The sequence below is a fragment of the Triticum dicoccoides genome, chromosome 5A (assembly GCF_002162155.2).
Source record: "Triticum dicoccoides isolate Atlit2015 ecotype Zavitan chromosome 5A, WEW_v2.0, whole genome shotgun sequence".
Classification (NCBI taxonomy): domain Eukaryota; kingdom Viridiplantae; phylum Streptophyta; class Magnoliopsida; order Poales; family Poaceae; genus Triticum; species Triticum dicoccoides.
This window is the reverse complement of record NC_041388.1, coordinates 440,494,483-440,501,012: the sequence shown is the minus strand read 5'-3', so window position 1 is coordinate 440,501,012 and position 6,530 is coordinate 440,494,483.

The window sequence follows — 6,530 nt, the reverse complement described above, 5'->3', positions numbered from 1 at the left end:
TTGATTGTTTCAAGCCGTGTGCGGTGCCCTCCTCCACCATAACCCACCTCGATAATATCGTAGCAGTGCTTAGGCAAAGCCTTGCGTCGGTAGCAACATCATCACCGTCATCACGCCGTCGTTCTGACGGAACTCTCCCGTGAAGCTCTGTTGGATCGGAGTTCATGGGATGTCATCGAGTTGAACGTGTGCTGAACTCGGAGGTGCCATGCGTTCGGTACTTGGATCAGTAGGATCGTGAAGACGCTCGACTACATCAACCGCGTTCTCATAATGCTTCCGCTTACGGTCTACGAGGGTACGTGGACGATACTCTTCCCTCTCGTTGCTATGCATCACCATGATCTTGCGTGTGCGTAGGATTTTTTTTTGAAATTACTACGTCCCCCAACAGCGATAGCTGCTGTTCCCTCGAAACGGCGGAGGCGGCGGGCGCGGCGATTGCTGCGGCCGGCCATTGTGGCTAGATCGGGGCGGTGGCGGGGGCTGGCTATAGCTGCAGCGAGGGCTGCAGCGGCCCGACCAGTGTCGCGGTGGCCCCGGTGTGCGGCGGCTTCCAGGGCTGCCAGGGCGGTGGCGGCGAGGACCCGGGTAGCGTGGGTGAAGCGGCGAGGGCCGGCGCCGGCCACTGCGGCCATTGGGGCGCGGCGGAGGGCAGTGGCTGAAGCGTCCAGTGGTGGTGTAGAGGCCCGGTCGGCGCCGCGGGTGCCGAATACCACGGCAGGGCGATGGCTCGGTCGCGGCGGCCGGCTGCCCGTAGGGGCCGGCTAGGTATAGCCGTATCCCCTGGACTGCGGTGACGAGATCGTTGAGGACCCGGTGATCTCTGTCAGGGAGTAGACGACGACCGATGGTGCGGTGGAGGGCGCCGTCATCTGGGTGGTGGTGGTGCCGGAGGATGCGACTAGCGGCGCGGACGGGGAGGGCAGCGGCGTGGTGGAGAAAGCCACCGGCGCGGTGGTGACGGTCGGTAGCGGAAGCGACGGGATGGGCGGCGGCGAAGACATGATCGAAACTGAGCTACCTGATACCAAGGTGTTAGGAGTTAGGGTTCTGTCGGTTCTAGGGCGGAGATTATAGGGGAAAGATGGAGGAAGACGAGGTCGAGGGCGCGGCGGCCGGCGGCTGGGCGCCGTTCTTGCATGGTGCAGAAGAGGCGGCGGCGGCGCAAGAGGCGGCTAGGGTTAGGTCTTCCGGTTCCCTAAGGGAAGCCGAGCAAATATTGATTGCTTCTTGCTTAATTAGATTGATACATCTTCTTTCTTTATATAGAGAGGTTTACTTGATTCCTAAATAAATGATCCTAATAACGATAAAATAATTAGGCTAAGCCCTTAATAACGATAAGATAACTTGGGCCACAGCCCACTGGGCTAAACCCCTAATATGCCGGTCATAACAGCTTCAAAGCAAGCAGGTACTGGAGGAACCATCCAAGTGTTCCCTGGTATCCTTGTGGAAGTATTTTTCTTTAAGCTCCAGTGAATGCCTTCATACCCAGGCAGGCATATTTCTGTTACACAACTTGCACTCCAGCACAACAAACATCTGATTGATTCTGGAAGGATAAATGCCACGCAAACACAGATTACCCACTACTATCCACCGGTCGTATGAAAGAAAAGAAAAATCACTGTGATATATCTGATCGGGAATCATGCATAACAAAGATATATTCCACTCAGCAAGCATGCTTCAACAATCAAAATACAAATACGGAAGTCCTAATTCCTTTATACATCAACATTCTGATTATTGTTTTTAAATATTTATGTAGGTCCAATATTTAGTTTTGCACTTAAGGTCACATAATAGTTCAGAAGAAGAGTGATGCACAATAGAATGCTGGTCCAAGCTAAAACATCAAACAAGTCATTTTTCGGCACCCCTACGAATTTACTGTATACGAAGGAGAATAAATTCACAAGCATACCATATGTCCATACAGCAAATATAATTGCCTGGAGCATTCTCTGCTGTAGTCTTATAACTTAGTACATGTTTCAAAAAACTACCACTTTATTGAACTTCCCTAAAACCAACTACAAGATTGGTTTTCTTTTTTGAAAACCTATCATCTTGCACTGATGACTGTGTTAATTAATTTTAATCATGATTATGACAGATCAGGTCCACTCGTCAGGTCCGACATGGCATAAAAGTCAACACCGTTAGCTTAGACCGTTATGATGGGTGGGTCCCATGTGTCAGTATTTTTTTATAGAACAACCCTTGCAAATATTTATAGAAAGCAATCGGGTCCCTCCAAGTATTTTTGAATTTGCAAACATTTGTTCAAATCCATGAACATTTTTTGAATATGCGAACACTTTTTCAAAATCATGGACCTTTCTTGTTGCCCGAACTTTTTTTCTTTCAAAATCATGAACATTTCTTATTTACAGAACATTCTTTTCAAAATCATGAACATTTTTTGAACATGCGAACATCTTTTTCCAAATCATGAACCTTTTTTGAATCCACTAATATTTTATGATTTCCTGAACATTTTTGAAAATACTCCCTCCGTCCGGGAAAAGTTGTCATCGTGTACATTTTGCAGAAAACACCCCCAGCTTCCCCCGACAAAATCCACACTCCACACCGCCCATTCTTCCCCTCGCTACCCCATTCTTTCATCGCTTGCTCGCCGGCGCCGTGACGCCGCGCCGCCTTGATCCCTCCCTCCCCCCGCCCCACGTCGCCTTGCCCCTCCCTCCCCAACCGCGCCCCATGCCGGTGCCACCTTCTTCCCCCATGTCTCAATTGAAGCTTGGAATTGTGCCCGAAGGTTGGATTTTTGCGCGGCGGCCTATCGAGGCGTCCATCCCCGAGGGCCCCTGGCCATGGCGCAGCCGTCCATGTCTACCTCCTCCGTCAGCCTCCTCTTCGAGTGCCCCCTCCTCCGTCTGCCGCCTCGTCGACCCGGTCTCTTCTCCTCACCGTGGCGCTCCCCCCTCCCGCCTTCCGTCTCCGCTGCTCCCTCCCCGTCGACACCTGCCAACTACCCATCGATCTGGACTCCGGCGGCCCCTGTTGGCCCCCTCGTCCCACCACTTGCTCGCCTCGACCATGAAGCCTGCCCCCTAGTCACTGGAGTACATTGACAGAATTAAACTGAATTGCAATCTAGTCTCTTTTTTTCTTCAGATTTTTTCCTCTCTTTTGTTCTCTGGATTTAATTAGGGCTTGCATCAGCAGAAAGTATTAGCACAAATCATCAAACAAGTGCAACAATGGATATCAACAGACTATGCTTGAAATTGCAGTTCAACTGCAGCAAGAATGGATACAACAGCAACAGTACCTTCTTCAGAGAGGATCAGGCAGCAACACGAGCTCCACCGAAGAGCATGGAGCGTGGGCGAGCGTGCACACGCACGAGTGTGGTCGACACTTGGGTGCCGGCGCCGCTGGTTTTTGTTCACCGGAGGAGCCACGTGACGAGCTCCAGCGGCGGCGAGCGGCGACCGACGATGACCAGGCCAAATACCAAGCGATCAAGAGGGGGAAAGTGGTCTGGAGGACCGGAAGAGGACCCTGATTCCTTAAAATGGCTCGGGGAAGCTAGGAAAGGCGCGACGGCGTCGACCTTGTGTGGGGAAGCGGCGACCGGAGTGGGAGGAGACGGGGCAGATTCCGTCAATCCACGGCTTCCCAGCAAGCCTGGCTCGATGATGGAGTACCTCTCAGTGAGGCGGAGTTCCTGGTCTGCTCGAGGAGGAGGCAGTACAGCTATGGGCGGCGACGGTGGTTGAGCTGCGTAGGTGGGCGACGGTGCTTGCCTCTTCGCACGTGGGCGTCTGTGGGCGGCGGCTGTGGCGGCGACGTAGTTGGGAGGCGCATGTGGTGGGCGGCGCTGGACCTGCCGGTGCCTCGCGACGGCGGGCGACGGCGTCTCGTGGTGGCGTGTCGGGGGGAAGGAGAAGGATCTATTTGCGACTGATTTAAAAGCCCAAGGGGGTTTTTGTAAAACAAAAATTGAACTAGGCATGGACAACTTTTCCTGGACGGAGGGAGTATTGAACATTTTTTGAATTCACGAACATTTTATGATTTTCTTTTTTGAAATTCTCAATTTATTTTATAGTAATTATTTTAAAGAATAAAATACAAAAAATAAAAAAGCCAAAAAACGAAATGATAAAAACAGGGGCTTCCCACCCTGCACATGGGCCGGCCCAAAAGGGACGCATGGTGGATGCGTGTTGACTGGCTTCCCAGTGCGCACAACTCCCAGAAACCGGCCCGTAATTCAGAAAAAATTGGCATGTTTGAGACAAGGTGTCCGGATTTGGTTGGGCCAAAAAAAGCAGTGGCAGACACTCTAGTTCGAGTAAAAAAACAGCCCGTCGCTGCCGGAAGCGGCCCGTGATTCACAAAAAAAAAGGAAAAGTAGTCTGTGTGAGACAAAGCATCCACTTTTGGTTGGGAGCTTAGATGTAGGAAGCGGCTCATGATGTCACATCTAAGCTGATATTCATTTTGTTTGTGGTCTATTTTTTTTGTCTTTATTTTTTTGTTTCTTGTCGCTGCATTATGTATTTGTGGGAGCTTAGATGTGGCATCCTTAAAAAACATATAGATGTGAATTAGTCAAACTGTTTTCAAAAAAGCCGGCCCGTTTGAGACAGGGCGTCCAATTTTGGTTGCCCCCTAAAAGTGGCTGAGGCGGACAACGGCGACGGAGCGCATTGGTTCGAGTCAGAAAACAGCCCGCCGCCGCCAACCCTAGTTTCCTAACCCGTCGCCCAGCTTTCGTTCCATCATCTCCCTGACCACCTAGATTCGATACTCACCGCCTTCCCGTCAGAATCATCCTCGCCATCTTGCTCGTGGTTATCCAAGCCCTCGATGTTGTGCCCGTGTAAACTGGATGTTATTGTTTTAACTGAATATGCATTGGAGATTGAGGAAACAAATGGATGTCCCACTGTCCAATGGGTCCCATGATACGGAGGCAATCATTATGATGACTCTAAGTTTGATTGCCTATATGACGAATCTGCTAGAATTACTCTTACACTCTCTTTAGTAGTTTAGTGTTTGAATCAATGTCCAGCCACCATGATCTACAAGTAGCTACTACCTCCGTCACGGTTTAGAAGGCGCATTTGAAAATTCTCTGGGACCTAAATGATTATGTATTGGTTATGAGACGGGTTAAAAAATAGCATTCACTCTACGCATACATATAGAAATAGTATATCGGAGTACTAATTAGCTACTAGAAATAAATGCAATGCGCCCTAAACCTTGTCTATTGAAAAACGCACGCAAATTTAACTGTGCCTTCTAAACCGTGACGGAGGGGGTACATAGTATAAGCTACAAACGCACTCAAGTTTCATAAATGTTGCCACTTTACAAGAGTTCAACTTTAAAAATTTATGACAACATACTCTCCGGGTTTTTTTTCTCTCCATATAAGATTTGCTTGAAGTCAAACTTCATTAAGTTTGACTGGATTTAGTATGTAAAGAAAAATTAACATCTACATTAGTAAAGTTATATAGTAGTATGAAATTAATTTCATGAGACATTTAATAACAATATAGTGCGTAGTAGATTACATAGTGTGAATGCTTTTTTTTTATAAAATTGGTCCCTTCAGACAATTTGTACTCCACCTACTACTCCCTCCGTCCAGGTTTATTAGGCCTAAACACAACTTCTCTTAGATCAAGACACATAGTAATTTGCTCATATTAATTTTTTCATTCCACTCATAATGCACTCTCTCACATGCATGCAAGCAATGAAAAAGCACGCATGAAGTGTATTAATTTTCCAGCCATGGCACCAACAACAATAGCTTTCAATGCAACCAATGAAATGATTATATGCATGCACTTTTTCCAGTGCGGGGCCTTATAAAAAGGGACATGCTTGTGATTTGTGATGCTGAGAGGCTTAATAAACACTACACACAACCGAAGCCGACGGCGTGTGAATCCTCTGTTTGCTCTGCTGCGCTAAACCTGCAGCGCGCAGCGCAACGCAACGCAGACGCCCCAAAACCCCAATCTTGCCTCACCTCGCCGGCGATGGCCGCGATGACCGCCATCCGCCGCGCTGCCCTCGCCTGCCGCGTCTCGAGCCGCGTCCTCTCCCACTCCTTCGCCTCCTCCGCCGCCTCCCACTCGCGCGCCTCTCCCACCCTCCTCGGCCACTTCTACCACCCCATGTGCCCGCAGGACCCGCAGGCCTTCCAGCTGCCGCCGCCCGCCGCGCCGGCCTTCCAGCCCCTCACCGCCTCCTCCCCGCGCCTCTCCCTCGACTTCCTCCCCGACATCTTCGACTACACCCTCTACGACTCCCACCGTGGCCTCCTGCTCCTCCGCCGGAAGCCCCGGTTCGACACCCGCGGCTTCCTCGTCTGCGACCCCGTCTCGCGCCGCCACGCGCTGCTGCCCCCGCCGCCCATCTCCTCCCTCAACGGCGGCCATGTCTTCGGCTCCGCGCTCCTCTCCCGCGGCGCCGCGGACCCCGAGGGCGGGCTCCGGTTCGAGGTCCTCTGCGTCGCCCTC